This window comes from Trachypithecus francoisi, unplaced genomic scaffold (genome assembly GCF_009764315.1).
Source record: "Trachypithecus francoisi isolate TF-2019V2 unplaced genomic scaffold, Tfra_2.0 Lachesis_group8, whole genome shotgun sequence".
Classification (NCBI taxonomy): domain Eukaryota; kingdom Metazoa; phylum Chordata; class Mammalia; order Primates; family Cercopithecidae; genus Trachypithecus; species Trachypithecus francoisi.
This window is the reverse complement of record NW_022681473.1, coordinates 66,361,910-66,377,509: the sequence shown is the minus strand read 5'-3', so window position 1 is coordinate 66,377,509 and position 15,600 is coordinate 66,361,910. Positions and strand designations below refer to the sequence as shown.

Below are 15,600 nucleotides of genomic sequence, written 5' to 3'. Positions count from 1 at the left end.
ATACCAGACTTCATGTTACATTAATGTGAGTTGCAGAATATTGTAAGATGTTCCTCAGCCACCATGTGCATTTTTGTGAATATCACACTAATTCATGAGTACTTTTAGAACCACAAATTGGAGCAGGAAGAAATGCCAAAATAAAGGATGCACAGCAGGACTGGAATAGAGATGCTTGCTTATGCAAGAAACTCGTGCTCGCTGCTGTCTGGGAGGAAGGCTTTGACAAGCTAACTTGTGTCTCCCTTATATATTTTTGCCATTCAGGCCCCGCCTACTGCACCCCTCCCCCAAGCAGCATCCATCTCCCCCACTCAGCAGCAACACGACCCGTAGACCTTTACAGCATTTTAACAGAATCACCTTTTGTTCTTCAAGTTCAAGAAATGGAAAGGCCTGGCATGGTAGCGTGCCTGTAGTCCCAGCTACTCAGGAGGCTGAGGCCAGAGGGTTGCTTGAGCCCAGGAGTTCAAGCCTGTAGTGTGTTATGATTGTGCCTGAGAATAGCCACTGCACTCCAGCCTGGGCAGCATAGTGAGACCCAGTCCCCAACTCATGCCTTAAAAAAAAAAAGAAAAGAAACAGAGAAGCGTTTAACTGGAGCCTTACAGGTGTTAATCAGGAGCGAATGTTTAGGATTACAGGTCACATGAGTGTAACGTAACAGAGGCTCCTGTGTACTCTAATGAATTTATTTGTGAGTGTGTGTGTGTGTGTGTGTGTGTGTGTGTGTGATGTGTGGGTGCCCCTTTTCCCTGTGTAAGGGTGTTCCTGGGGTGAATCTGCTTGCCAATAAAGAGTTCTCTATCATACAGTGAACAATAGACAAATGATAGATCTTATGCTATAGCTAGAGTTTTACATCTAGGTATCTTAATTCACTCATTCATTTCACTCATGTGCATTTGTTCATTCACTTAAAACCCTATATTTGCAAGGTGCAGTGGCTCACGCCTGTAATCCCAGCACTTTGGGAGGCCAAGGAGGGTGGATCACCAGAGGTCAGAAGTTCAAGACCAGCCTGGCCAACATGGTGAAACCCTGTCTCTAGTAAAAATACAAAAATTAGCTGGGTGTGAGGTGTGCCTGTAATCGCAGCTATTCAGCAGGCTGAGGCAAGATAATCACTTGAACCTGAGAGGCAGAGGTTGCAGTGAGCCGAGATTGCACCATTGCATTCTAACCTGGGCAACAAGAGCGAAACTCCGTCTCAGAAATAAAATAAAACCCTATATTCACTTGCTCCAACCCTTCATTTCATGTAGATTACCAGGCTATAGCAGTCTTTTAGTGCAGTCCATGACCCAAGAATGAGGATCAGAGAGGGTACTGGTACTGATGTACCTAAGACGCACAGCCAGTCCACAGCAGAAAAGTCCTCAGGCCAGGCAGCAAAATGTGGAGGGTGAGTGCCAAGTTTGAATGTCAGGTAAAATCTGAGCAGATGTTGCTGTGTCCCAATCAGCTTCCCTTCCTTCACCAGCTTCCACTACTAAGCCATCTGCCCCAGGGCACTGGGGGATCCTGCAGGGAGTTTCTGCTTGAAGAGCCTCTTCCTGTTTGGGGCCGAGCACTTCCTTCAGTGACTCACAGGCTCCCATTGGCCCCGTGCTGGGAAGGCAAGGTGGGGGTGGAGCCAGACCCCGGCGTGTCACCCTCAGCCTGAGACCCCAGCTGGGTGACCTGACACAGGGCAGTGGGCACAGGCTGGAGGTAGGAGGAGGGGAATGGCAGGAGGATGTGAGACCATTCTGCCTCACCCAGCCTGGTGGGCAGGATGGAGAGAAGACAGAGTGGGGAGGGGGACGGCCTCCACGTCCAGCCAACCCCACAGGTAGTTTCCAGGGCAGCTGTGGGACCAGGTAAGGCTGACAGCAGAGCTGAGAGCCCTGAGGAGACTCTGTGGTACTTTCTTTTCTGACAGGCAGTACGGTGTGGTGGAAGGAGCACTGGGACGGAGTCATGGACTTGTATTTCTCACACCAACTTTCTGATGGTCATTTCAGTTTTCTGCCCCTATCTGGGCCTCAATATCCACGTCTGTCTGATGGGGGAGCGGTTTGATGGCTGTGGTGTTTTGTGCAGCTTATAGGTTTGAGCTTGAATTCTGGCTCTGCTGCCTTGCTGGGTGTGTTCACTTCTCAGAACCTCCATTTCAAAATGAAATAATAGTCACTTTAAGTGTTTTATGTATGGTAACTAATTTAATCCCCACATTGACCCTATGGGGTAGGTTTTATTATTCGTAGTATTTTATACCTAAGGAGATTGAGGCACAGAAAGGTTAAGTAATTTGCCCACGGTCACATAGTAAGAGCCAAGATTCTAACTTGTGTAGTTTGACTGCAGGTCCCATGCTCTTGACTCATTCTGGCCTTGCTACTCAAATTGTGGTCCAGGGACCTGCAGCATCAGCATCACCTGGGAGCTTATCAGAAATGCAGAATCTCAGGCCCCAGCCTAGACTTACTGAGTCAGACTGCATTTTAACAAGTTCCCTAGGTTTCTAAGGTCCAAGGCCCCAGGAAATACAAATAGACCATGGCTTCTCAAACATTAAAGTTTAGAGGAGAAGCCACTGGTCTATTTATATTTCCTCTGCCACTTAGGCCTTAGGATCATTGTAGGGGGTAGAGGAAATAAGTATGTTTTATAAACTGTAAAGTGCTGTACATTTAGGGCACTGTGAGAAACCTGGGGACTGGAGGTGCAGAGGGGCAGGCCTGGTAGTGTCCCAAGTGCTGATCTCTCAGTGGCTGTCATTTCCCAGCTGTCTCTGAGTCCAGCTCTGTCCACCTCTGGTTCACACACGGAGACGTGTGTTTGGCTGTGTGTTTCTTGCTGGTGTGTGGCTCTAGAGTCCAGCTGGGTTGGGGAGAGTTGTCATATTGGCACCAGGAGGCTCAGGTCCCAGCCCTGGCTCTGCCTCTGTGTGATGTAGGTAGGCCTCCGTCCCTGCAGCCTCAGTGTCCCTAGTAGACAAGGTGTTAACATCCTCTGAAGGCTGCAGTGCTGACCTGCAGTCTCCTCCTCACCTCTCCTGGCCCCTCTGCTTCCCATGGCCCGTCGATACCATCTCTTTTCCCGGTTCCTGGGCGGGGGGTTGCCCTGCTGGCTGCAGGAGCTGGCGATGGGGGAGGTGGTGCATGAGTCAGAGCTCAGGCACGTAATTGTGGTGCCCCAGATCCCACCTCTGGGCTACCGTCCTTCCCTTAGCGGCTGCTTTAGAAGAACAGCTGGTTTGGCAGCTACCTCAGAGAAGCAGGTCCCTGGGCAGCGTGAAAGGGCCTCTGCCCCCAGGGTGGCTGAGCTTTGGATCCTGGGTCTGTGGGTCCTGGAGGGGCAGGAGTGGTTCAGGGAACAGGTTGTATGAGTTGGGCCTAGGGCTGGTTTGTGGGCAGCATGCGTGGAGGTGGATTGCATGTGCCGGGTTTCATGGCTGGGGATTAGATCACGTATGTCCTGTCAGCCCTCCCACCAGCTTTGTGGCTTCCCCAGGGCAGGGACTCGGTGTCACCCATCACTGGGCCCCACACTCAGCATGGGATGGGCGCTCGCTAAGGGTCAAGTGGGACAGTAGAAGGCAGGATGAACTGATGAATGAACTCGCTGGGTTTATCCGCTTTTCCTCTCAGCTCTCCCAGTGAAGTGATATCACCACCTCTGTGGACAGGACACCCCCAGGAGCCCAGCTCACAGCCACTGGCACCTTCTTCCAGGTAAAGAGAAAAGGAGGGAGGGAGAAAGGAGTTCAAGACAGGCTGCAGAGGGCAGCTGTCTGGGTTCTTACACAGTGTCCACCTCCCCCATGGGGGCAGCACTCTACGGTTTATGAAAAGGCATAAATGGGATTATTGTCCCATTTTATGGACAGGAAAAAACTGAAGCTCTGAGTAGACGTGTCTCTTGCTTAGTACAGCGTTCCGGGTACTTGTCTGAGAGCCCATGAGGCTGATACCATGGTTATCCCCGCTTTATAGATAAGGAAGCTGAGGTATAAAGGCATTTAGAAACTTGCTCCATTAAATACATGGTAGAGCTGGGTTTCAAACCCAGCCAGGTCGCCAGGCACGGTGGCACGCACCTGTAGTCCCAGCTACTTGGGAAGCTGAGGCAGGAAGATCTCTTGAGCCCAGGAGTTCGAGTTGCAGTGAGCTATGATTGTGCCACTACACTCCAGCCTGGGTGACAGAGTGAGACTGTCTCTAAAAAAAAATTAAAATAAATAAAAACCCAGGCAGACTGACCTCTTCACAAACCCTGTGATTTACTGCCCCTCAAGAGCCCAGCATTAAACTAAGTTTCCTTGACCTCCAATCTGAGTGTTGAATGGGCTCCCAACTCCAGAGAAGATTCATATTTTAAAAGAGAATCCTAGAGAAAGTGATGCTTCCTCCAAAGGAATGAATGACAAATAGTGGATTTGGAGGCCTTATATCATGGAACTGGCATGAACCTTCAAGGTGGGCCGGCCAACTCCTGGGACTTTCTTCCTCAGCATTCAAGCAAGCTCCGTTTTCATTGGTCACCAAGGTGAAACCTGGACATTTGAAGGAAGAGAGGAAAAGTTTAGGCCCCAGGTTCTCCGACATGCCTGGAAGCAGGGAGACTGCTGCTCTTTGCCGAAGACTGTGAAGAGTAGCAATGTTCATGACAGTGATGAAATTAGTATCCTGTGCTAGATCTGAGGTCATCTTACACTAGATATGGTATAGAAATGTGCAAATGGATATCAGAGGTTTAAGAAAAATTTGTGAGAGAAAAGTACCTAATTTAGTCTTTTTTTGTTTTGTTTTGTTTTAGTAACTTAATTTTTTCTGTAAATTGGGAAAAGGCTAATTATTATTCAGAGGCAGAATTCAGGCTTTCAGAAGTAGCTCTGCAGTTGTGTGGTGTAAGATGCTTTGATTGGTTCTTTTTTTCCTTCCGTCTTGCATTTAACCAGCTTTTTGACTGACAACTAATTAGGTACCTCCTTGGTGCCAGGCACAGTGCCGGAGACATAGGTCCCCTATACAGTGACTCTTCTAGCAAGGACAGGGCCTGGCATATCTTATGTCCCCATCACCAGGTGTGGGGCTGCAGACACTATAGGTCTTCAGAAAAGCTTGGCCAAGTGGATCAGAAGTCTGAACCTGGGGAAGCTCTCAGTCTGGCGGGCGAGACCGCCACGGAAGCAGATAATTACAGCACACTGAGGCCTGTGATCATTCTCAGGAGCTCTGCCAGATGATGTGAGCACAAAAAGGAGGAGGCATGGGCTTTTGTTGGGGGGAATTAGCCCAAGCTTTGCACGGGGTCTGTTTGTTAAGATGGATGGGATTTGGATTGGGATTTGGGGAGGGCTTTCCTGGCAGAGGGCCCAACCTGAGTGAGGCATGGAGGTGGGAAAGCTGGGTAGGTGTTGTCTTTGGAGCACGGTGGTACAAGGAGGGGCAGGAGAGGACAGAGACAAGATTGCTCTGTACAAATCTCCACTGTACTCACGCTCCTCCTCCTCCTCCGCCCTTGCATTTACTTGGTGTGCCCCACTTTCCCACTCCCCCTTCCCTGGGACTGAGGAAGAGCCGTCAGAAGAAGCCAGCCTGGCCCCTGCGGCTGAGCCACTGGGCTCCTGGAAGGGGCTTGCACAAGTCAAACTGAGGGTGGGGGATGCTGAAAGTCTCTGCTGCCTCCGAGTAGTTGTCCCGGGGCCCTTCACTCTCTCTGCCTGCTCCCCAGAGAGCCTGTCAGTGTCACTGGGAGAGAAGGGGGTGGGGGCAGGATCTCTTCTTAGGATGGCCTTCCTACAGTCCTGTTGGCTTGGAGAAAACTACTCAGCCCTCCAGGGAGGGAGGGGCCTGTCACTAGGAGTATGCGAGCCTAGGGAAGCCACTGGCTGGTCTGGAGAGACTGGAGAACCACCAGTAGGAGTGGCACAGGGGATTTCTGAATGGAAGGGGAGGCTGGATGGAGTGCCTCCAGGACTTTGGTGCTGTTACTTTGTGACTTAGCAGTCTGAAATCCAGGGATAGTTTGAAGATGCCAGTTGAATTGTTCAATGAGGATTCCATGACACTGTGAGTCTTGGGTGAAGTGATCCTAGAGCTCCAATTTGGGGCATTTGGAGCCTGAGATTTTGAGTTCTGAGATGCTAAGCTGTGCCCTCTGGGAAAGGCCAGGTCACTTTTGGTGACTGCTCAGCCCAAGCTCATAGCCCTGACCTGGGAAAGAGAAGTCCTTTCTGTACCAAGAGAACCCAAGGCCCCTGGGCAGGCTCCTGAGCTGGGGAAGAACTAGTCTACCTTCACCTCTGGGCCCTGCCAGCCTCCTCGCGAGAGGAATGGCAATCAGAGGTCTCTTGGGACAGAAGTGTTGGGTAAACAGGAGGCCCTGGCATCACCGTGGAAAGAGATTCATAGTGACCCTAATTATGGCATGATTGATTCTTGGAGGCTCCGGCTGAGCCCCAGCCTTGGCCACTGAGAAACATTTCTCCAGGATGAGCAGGCTTGCAGGGCCTGGGTGGCACAGACCCCACCTGCCTCTTCACCTCAAGGCCTCTCTCCCTGCCTCCTTCCAGGCACCTCTTCCCCAAGCCTCTCCCAACTGGAAGCTGCCTGCCCCTGTGACTTAGACTTCCTTCCTGCCCCTAGGTCTGGTTACCTTCTCTGCAGATTCCATTAGAATCTAGGGCTTCTCCGAGGCCCAGAGAGGTAGAGCGACTTCACCAAGGCTGTACAGTGAGATGGTGGCAGCTGGGATCTCTCTGTTCAAGCCATCAAATGAGGCTATGCAATGGAAAATAGACTGAATCGTGAGTTACCTGCAGGAGGCTGGAGCTGTAGAGCATAGGGCAGGGCCGGGGATGAGTGGGTTCTACATTTCACTGGTTGGGCTCTTTCCGGAATCTTTCCTGTCTCCCCCACCTCCAGCCTTCGTCCTGGAGCCAGAAATTCATTTTGTAGGTTTGGGTTTGGTTGTTTTGTTTTGGGAAACGGTCCACTCGGTCAGCTGTTTGGGGTGCCCTCTGCCCTGGGAGAAGCCCCAATCACTGCCATCCCTGCCACCTAGGCTGCTGCTGTGCTGTCTCCTTACCTAAAATGCCCTTCCTTCTCCCCTTTGTGCTGCAAATCTTTTCTCATTTCTGAATTCTGTATAGATCTCACCATCTCCCAGAAGCCCCTACACAGTGGTCAGAAAACAGAGTTGTGGCATCCAGAAGAGATGGTGACCCAGTCAGGAAGGGCTTCCCGGAGGAGGGACTACCTGAACTGAGATGAGCAGGAGTTCGCCAGGCATTGAGGATAGGCAGAGGGGCTCCAGGGCTAAGGTGGTTTCACAGGCACAGCTGGGTTGGGAGCAGTGATGGATGAAGTGGTAAGGAAGGACCACAGAAAGGCCTGCTCCAAGGCCATGCTCCAAGGCCATGATCCTGGAGCCCTATGGAAACAAGTCACCATGACCCTGCACCTTTCATGCCTGGCATTTTACTGTAAGGGAAGTTTGGGGTCATCACTATTTGTGAGTCATCTAGGCCACAATGTACCTACACCTTGATCCCTATCAAGGATGGTGGAGGCTCTTGGGCAGGGCCAGAGCTCTGCCCTGGTGCTCAGGATGACCAGGTGCCTAACTTTGTTATGGGCCTTCCTGCCACTTTCATCCAGTTTTGAACTGCATCCTAGGAGAGTGACTGTCAGGATGCCCAGTGATTAGCCATGAGAGCAGGGGGGAGCTCTTCCCCAGTCAGACCAGGGAGAGATCAGGAGTTGGCCTTCACTTTTCCTCAAGCCGCCCCCTCTCTGCTTTGCTACAGGGGGTGAGGAAAGAGCGAGTAGATAAAGGGTTTTAGAAGTTGAGTGTTGGAAAGGCCCTTGGAGATCAGCCGAGGGTGCTCAAACCCTCCCATGATACAGATGGGAAAACTGAGGCCAGAGGCTTGGGGCAGTCACTCAGCCCACTGGTGTTCGAGCTAAGCCTCAGACCATCATCCCAGGGCTGGGCTGGGGTTGAGGCCCAGCGAGGACAGCCGTGGCCGAGGAGAAGGGGGGTTTCTCTCCATCTGCCTGCTTGCCCCCTTCCCCAGGGCCCTAGCACAATGCCAAAGGTCAGCCTCCCATCCCCACCAATCCTGGCACTGTTGGGGGTTTTTCCTTTCCTCCCCAATGTTCCTAGACTCATTCTGCCTATGCTTTCCTGATACCAACCAAAATACTGAGCTTGGTCCTTTGAGGTACAATTTTCAGTTATACAGGTGCTGCAGCTGGCATTGACGTGGAAGGTGATAGAAACGTGAACAGGCCCGCCCTGTGAGGCTGCAACCATGGAGAGTCTGGACTTTAGAGTCAACAGCCCTGGGTTCAAATCCTCCCTCCTCCGTGATTAGCTGTTTGACCTTGGGTGAATTACCTAACCTCTTGGGTGCGCGCGTGCGTGTGTGTGCGTGTGTGTGTGTCTGTGTATTTAATACTCTTTTTCAAAAGCAGTTTTAGGTTTGCAGTAAAATTGATTGGAAAGTACAGAGAGTTTCCATGTACCCTCCTCCACATTCTCCCTCCCCACAGTCTGGCTTATTCTTTTAGATCTTATATTAATAAGGTACATTTATTACAATTGATGAACTAATATTGGTTAATTATGATTGACTAAAGTTCATAGTTTACGCTATGGTTCACTCCTTGTGTTGCACACTGTATGGGGTTTGACACATGTCCATCATTACTGTGTCATACAGAAGAGCTTCGTGGCCTCAAAATTCCTTGAGCACCACTTATTTTTCCCTGCCCCCTGAGTCCCTGACAGCCACTGATCTCTGTACTGCCTCCACAGTTTTGCCTTTTCTAGAACGTCACTTAGTTGGAATCATGCAGTATATAGCTTTCCAGATTGGTTTCTGTCACTTAGCAATATGCTTTCAAGGTCTCTCCATTGCTTTTTGTGGCTGGGTAGCTGACTCCTTTTTATTGCCAAATAATATTCCTCATTGTGTGGAATGCACTGCGGTTGGTTTGCCCATTCTTTCAGGCCCACATTTGCAATCTGTTAGGTAAGACCATTGGTCTTCGCTCAGAAAGGTTGTCAAGGGGAGGGGATGCCTATGCAGTGCTCAGCACGGTACCCAGCAATGACCTGGAGTGCCCACACCACCCAGCAGCAAGTGCTAGCACATCAAACAGTAACCATTGTGGCTGGTAGTCCTCACACTGTACATAAGTTAGCTCAGCCAATTCTTTTTATTATTATTATTTATTTATTTATTTTAGAGATGGAGGTCTCACCATGTTGCCCATGCTGGTCTTGAACTCCTGGCCTCAAGTGGTCCTCCTGCCTTGGCTTCCTCAAAGTGCTGGGATTACAGGCATGAGCCACGGCACCTGACCTCATTCAGTTCTTGAACACATTTATTGAGTGCTTAAAACCTGTTAAAAGCTGGCAACACAGTGAATATCCTCATACCAATCAAGGTTTGGAATTGCAAACAACAGAAACAATTCAGGTTAATTTGGCAGAAGAGTTCCTTGGAAGGAACTAGAGTTGCTTCCAGAATCTGAGGGGTCTGGAGACCCATGCCTGGGTAGGAGTGGAGGGGGCCCAGGTACAGCCAAGATTTCCAGGCTGTCGTCCCCTCAGGTGCAGCTGCCACTGACCTCGCAGCACCTCACAACTAGTGCAGATATTCATGTGACTTCCAGACCTGGGCACTTAAACAAAAAAAAAGTTTTATTGAGATAAAGTTCCCAACCATCACCACTAATTCCAGGACATTTTCTTCCTTTTTTGGGGGGGTTGGGTGGTGGCCTGCAGGGTCTCACTCTGTTGCTCAGGCTGGAGTGTAGTGGCACCATCTCAGCTCACTGCAACCGCCACCTCCCGGGTTCAAGTGATTCTCCTCCCTTAGCCTCCCAAGTAGCTGGGAGTACAGGCGCGTGCCACTACCGCCCAGCTAATTTTTGTATTTTTAGTAGAGACAGGGTTTCACCATGTTGGCCAGGCTGGTCTTGAACTCCTGACCTCAAGTGATCCACCCGCCTCGGCCTCCCAAAGTGCTGGGATTATAGGCATGAGCCACCGCGCCTGGCCAGGGACATTTTCACCAGCCCAAAAAGAAACTCCACACTTATTAGCAGTCACTCTGCCTTTCCTCCCCAATCCTCCCAGACCCTGGCATTCACTGACCTACTTTCTGTCTCGGTATTTGCCCATTCTGGTCATTTCTTATACATGGAATTGTACGATATGTGGCCTTTTGTGAACTTGGCATGACGTCTTCAGGATTCATGTTGTCGCATGCCTCGATTCCTTTTTATTGCAGACCTGAGCACTTCCATGTATTACCCCATTTAGTCCCCATTCCCCAGATGGGTAAAGTAAGGCTCAGGGAGAGGTAGTGACCTGTCCAAGTTCACATAGCAAGTCAGTTGAGGGTGACCAGGCTAGAATCCAGGCACTTCATGATCAGAAAAGGGGCTGGGAGCAGTGCAGTGCAGTCTCGGGGGCACAGCGTGGGCCTGGCAGTTATGGAAGGGAGAAAGGGTAGGGGAGCAGGCAGGTGCGTCCCGAGATGTGAGGATGGGACAGGATGCTGGAGATGCACGCCCATCCCCAGCATCCTGTCTCTGCCCCATAGTGGGTGTTTACTCTATCTCAGGCATGGACTCTTGGAAGGCTTTTCCCTGTGCAAGCAGGAGGCTGTGCAAGTTCAGGGATTCTGACAGAAAACAGGACTTTGGGCTGGGGAGGGGCCTTGGACATTAGGCTCAGAGGTGAGAGCGTTCTCTTGTCCCAGAGCCAGCAGTAGCTCTTGGCAGGGGATTTCTTGGGAACTTGGCTGGTATCAGCAACCCTGGGAGGTAGCTTGGAGAAATTGATTGGACCTAAGTAATGCCATTATCCCTGGCAGGAAAGGGAGGGGAGGTGATGGGCTGGTGAGGGATGGCGGAGAGAGTCCCGTCTCAGAGCTTGTCCCTGCTGCCAAGTGTGGTGTGAGCAGCATGCCTCTGTTAGCAGAACTTCTGGGCACTTGTCTGAAGTATGGTCCAAGAAGTCCCCCAGTGCTTCCTGCTCTTGCTGCCCTGTGTTGCTCCCTGGGGACATGGGGTTAACGCAGACCATCCCATGGGGGAGGCAGGCATGTCCACGGTGCTCTCACAGTGTGCCCAGTTAAGAGGGAGGGACATGCCAGGGATATGGGAGGCTGGGGAGACCTCTAACCAAACTGGGCCTCCGTGGAGGAGGGAACATCTGACACTTGAAGGATCAGGAGGTGTTCACCAGCTGAAGGGAGGCAAGGCTGGAAGAGCAGTAGGGGTCAGATCCTGGTCACTGCCTGTTAAGAAGTTCAGTCCAGCTGCAGGTGAGAGCTTGGATTGGAGGGATGGGGCTGACAGCAAGGAATCTGGAGCAGTCCCCAGGCAGGGGAGATGAAGCCTTGAACAGGGGGAGTGGCTATGGGGATGGCAAGAAAAGGGCCTTAAAAAAAGGGTGGTAGAGGGCAGTGTGGCTAAACTGGGTTTGCAAGGCCTGGGTGACAACCCTGGAGACATCCAGGAGCTGCTGGCTGTCTCGATCAGAGGCAGAGCCTGGGTGGCCTTGGCAGCACCTGGTAACTGAAGCCGTGGGAGTGGACAAGATGGCCGTAGCCAGGAGAGCATACAGAAGAAAGAGAAGAGGTTTGCCTCCCAGAGAATCCCCCACAGTTATGAACAGGGTGAAAATGCACCTTGGGGAGAGGAGACTCTGAGAGCCAGAATCAGTGAAGTTCTGGGCCGAGGCATGACGCACACACTTCTACTTCCCTCTTTTCTAGGTTTGAAGTGGAATTTCCATTCCTGGATGGGTTGTAATGTGCAGGCGTGGGGACAGGGGAGGGGCAGGCAGAGGACATGTGGGAATTAGTCCTGGGGCAGGGGAGTCCTGGGAAAGGAGTGTGAAGGCAGGGGAACCTGGGGTGGGATCCCACATGCATTGCAGGATGTCCACCTGTTGTACCTCAGCGTTGCAGTACCTGCTGGCACCTTTCCCTCACCCTGCCCCCAATTGTGTATCCTATAGAAGTCAAGGCAGAAGCTGTTACTCGCTTTTACAGATTCAGAAACCAAGGCTCAGGGAAGAGCCTGAGTGGCCTCAGCCACAGAGCAAGTCAGTGCGAGGCAGCATAAAGCTAGGCTTCTTTCCACATTGCACCTGCCTCCTCCCTTCCTGGGGAGGCGGGGGCAGATGTAGTGGCTGACATGACAGTAGAGACTCCCGTCTGGGGAGTGCACAGGGTAAGATCTGGCTCCCCTGGCTGTGGACCCTGGCCTCCCACACCTGCGGGAAGGCTGGGAATGTGGGGGTGCCTATGTGGGCACGCAACACTCCCCAAATCTTCTAGAGTATAGTAAAGCTGAGAGCACCCCACACCAGCCCCCACCCACGGTCTCCCCAGCCCCATGGGAGCCAAGCTGTGTCCCCACCCCAGCCTGCCCCCAGGCCCTGGCTCAGGGAAGCCCCAGCAGCTGCACCATAGTCCACATGCCTCCCCAGGGCTCCCCCAGACAGAGGCTGCAGCAGTCCATTCCCAGCACTCTGGAGACTCCAGGTCATCCAGTATTCCAAGCAAGCCCCTAATGCATCTTCCCCCTCAGACTGCAGGCTGTAATGTCAGCACTGAGGTGAGGTCAGCATTGGGTGGTGGTGTTGGAGGGATAGGCGGAGGCCCTGAGTGAGGCCTGGTGGTGGAAGCAGTGAGTGGGCCTGAAGCCCAGTGTGCTCCTACAGTGCAGTCCCTGGGGCTTTGGAGAGTGGTCTCTTAGGAGCTCATCTTCCAGGCCTCAGCTCAGTGCTGACTCCAGGGAGCATACTCTGACCCTCCCTGCACCATGGTCAGTGCCCACAGGCTCCCTTTCCTCCCTTCATCATACACTGCACTTATCATACGGCTCATGGGCCATTAGAGTCCAGTGACTTCAGGAGTCTGCAGACTTTCCCTCTGAAGGGCCAGACAGTCAGTATTTTAGGCTTTGCAAGCCATATGGTCTCTGTGGCAACTACTTAACACTGCAGTTACAGTTAAAACAGCCATAGACAATACATAAATGAATGAGCATGGCTGCGTCCAATGAAACTTTATTTATGGACACTGAAATTTGACTTTCATGTAATTTTCATGTGTCACAAGATATTTTTGTTTTGACTCACAACCATTTAAAAACATAAAGACTATTCTTAGCTTTTGGGCTGTAAAAAATAGGCGGCAGATCAGATTTGGCAGGCCCATGGGTTAGAGCAAGGTCCCTGGAGCCAGCCTGCCTGAGTATGAATCCTGGCTCTGCTGAGTGACCTTTGGTGAGTGGCTCAACCTTTCTGTGCTTCAGAGTTCTCATCTATAAAATGGAGATGATGATGATGATACTTTGGGGATGTAACATGGTGCAGTCACATTGGAAAACAGTTTGGCAGTTCCTCAAAAGGTTAAACATAAAAGTTACCGTATGATCCAGATGTGCTGGCATACCCCTGTAGTCCCAGCAACTCAGGTGGATCACTTGAGCCCTGGAGTCTGAGGTTTCCATGAGCTATGATTGCACTACTGCACACCAGCTTGGGCAACAGAGCAAGACCTTATCTCAAAAACAAAAGTTACCATATGGCACAGCAATTCTTTTTTTTTTGAGATGGAGATTCGCCCTGTCACCCTGGCTGGATTGCAGTGGTGCGATCTTAAAAACCTCTGCCTCCTTAAAATCGCCCCTTAAGCGATTTTCCTGCCTCAGCCTCCCGAGTAGCTGGGATTACAGGCACCCACCAGCACGCCCAGCTAATTTTTGTATTTTTAGTAGAGATGGTTTTCACCATGTTGGCCAGGCTGGTCTCGAACTCCTGACCTAAGGTGATCCGCCTGCCTAGCTTCCCAAAGTGCTGTGACCAGCAATTCTATCCCAAAAGAAATGTGTACCCAAAAGAAATGAAAACAAACGTTCACACAAAAATCTCATTCACAGAAGCATTATGTATAACAACCCAAAAGTGATAACAACCCATATGTCCTTCAGCTGATCAATGGGTAAACAAAATGTGGTAGATCCGTACAATGGAATGTTAGACATAAAAAGGAATGACATGCTGATCCGTGCTACAACATGGATGAGCCTTGAAAACATTATGCTGCATGAAAGAAGCAAGACACAAAAGGCCACATATTGTATAATTCCATTTATATGAAGTCTCTAGAATAGGCAAGTCCATAGAGACAGAAAGTGGATGAGCAGTTGCCAGGGCCAGAGGAGTGAGGCCAAGGTAAATAGGGAGTGACAGTGCGTGAGAAGGGTGCAGGGGCGGGGTGGAGGTTGTTAGGATGGTGAAACTGTTTTGGAATTAGAGGGTGGTGATGGTTGTACAACTTGTGAATATACCAAAAATTGAATACTGTATATTAAATACTGAATTGTATACTTTAAAAGGGTAAATTTTCTGGTATGTGAATTATATCTCCATTTTTTAAATGCGAGTACTTCCTTCCTTCCTAGGGCTGCTGTTACAGTTTCTGCATGGAAAGCATTTAGAACAATGCTTAGTTGTTCCCCTCTCTGGCCCTCTCAGGGCCCTAGGAGTCTTTGTGTGTCCTGCTCACATTGTCTCCAGGGCCTCGGATAGGGCCTGGTACAGAACATATATGACTGAGTTTCTGGAGTCCCACAGGCCAGGGTTGGAGTCCTGACACCTCAATATAGCTGCATACCTCTGAGCAAATAGTTTCTCTGTTCTGAGTCCCGGGTTTGTCATCAGCAAAATGGAATAAGAATAACTCACAGTGGTGTGGAGGACGGGATGACACCTGATACTCAGGGCGTGTGAGGTGCCCCAAGCTCATTGCCACGTGGTCACACTTGACCAACACTGGCCCCCGGAGGCTGTGGCTCCCACAGATATTTCAAGGGTGCCAAGCAGGGCTGAGACAGTAGCTCCTGACAGCCACACTTCAACCCTCAAGACACCTCTTGCTGCTATACCATCTTCCCATAGGCCCCACCCGGCTAGGAGGCTCCCTGTGTCTGGAGAATGAATACTTTGGGGCACTAGAGCAGTTCCTAGATTGACTACAGTCCAGTTATGGGACAGTAGCCAGGCATTGCTCCTTGTTCTCTGAGCCTCAGTTTGTTAAACTGTCAAATGGGTTTTGGACACAGAACCTGCCACTTCATATGGTTGTGCTGAGATGGAACAATGAATGTAAAGTCGTTACACGGTGCCTGGTGTATTTTCAGTGCTCAACACATCTCAGCTTGTATGATACTTTCTTCTGAAATGTTTATTTTGAAAGTCTGCTATGTGCTAGACACTGTTCCAGTTACTGGGAATACAGCAGAAAATACAACAGACAAAAATCCTTGCCTTCATGAAAACTGCATTATAGTAGGGTAGACAGGAAAAATAAACAAGTTATATTTAAGGACATGATTGAGAAAACAAAGCTGAGAATGTGGGAAGGAGCTTAGGGAATGTGGGCAGGGGCTATAGTTTTACAGAAGGTGATCCGGGACAGTCTTATTGAGAAAAGGACATGTGACCTGGTGCCGTGGCTCATGCCTGTCATCTCAGCGCTTTGGGAGGCCGAGGCAGGCAGATAACCTGAGGTCA

The 15,600-nt window shown here is 50.7% G+C and overlaps 1 protein-coding gene across 8 annotated transcripts in view; it reads left to right on the top strand.

Moving 5' to 3' along the window:
* GDPD5 (glycerophosphodiester phosphodiesterase domain containing 5) overlaps positions 1–15,600 on the top strand; it is a 90,512-nt gene that overhangs the window by 32,202 nt on the left and 42,710 nt on the right. For all 8 annotated transcript variants that reach the window (XM_033206135.1, XM_033206128.1, XM_033206132.1 and 5 more), the window contains exon 2: positions 3,636–3,719. The gene's annotated coding sequence lies outside the window, so the exon portion shown is untranslated. The remainder of the gene's footprint in view (positions 1–3,635; positions 3,720–15,600) is intronic.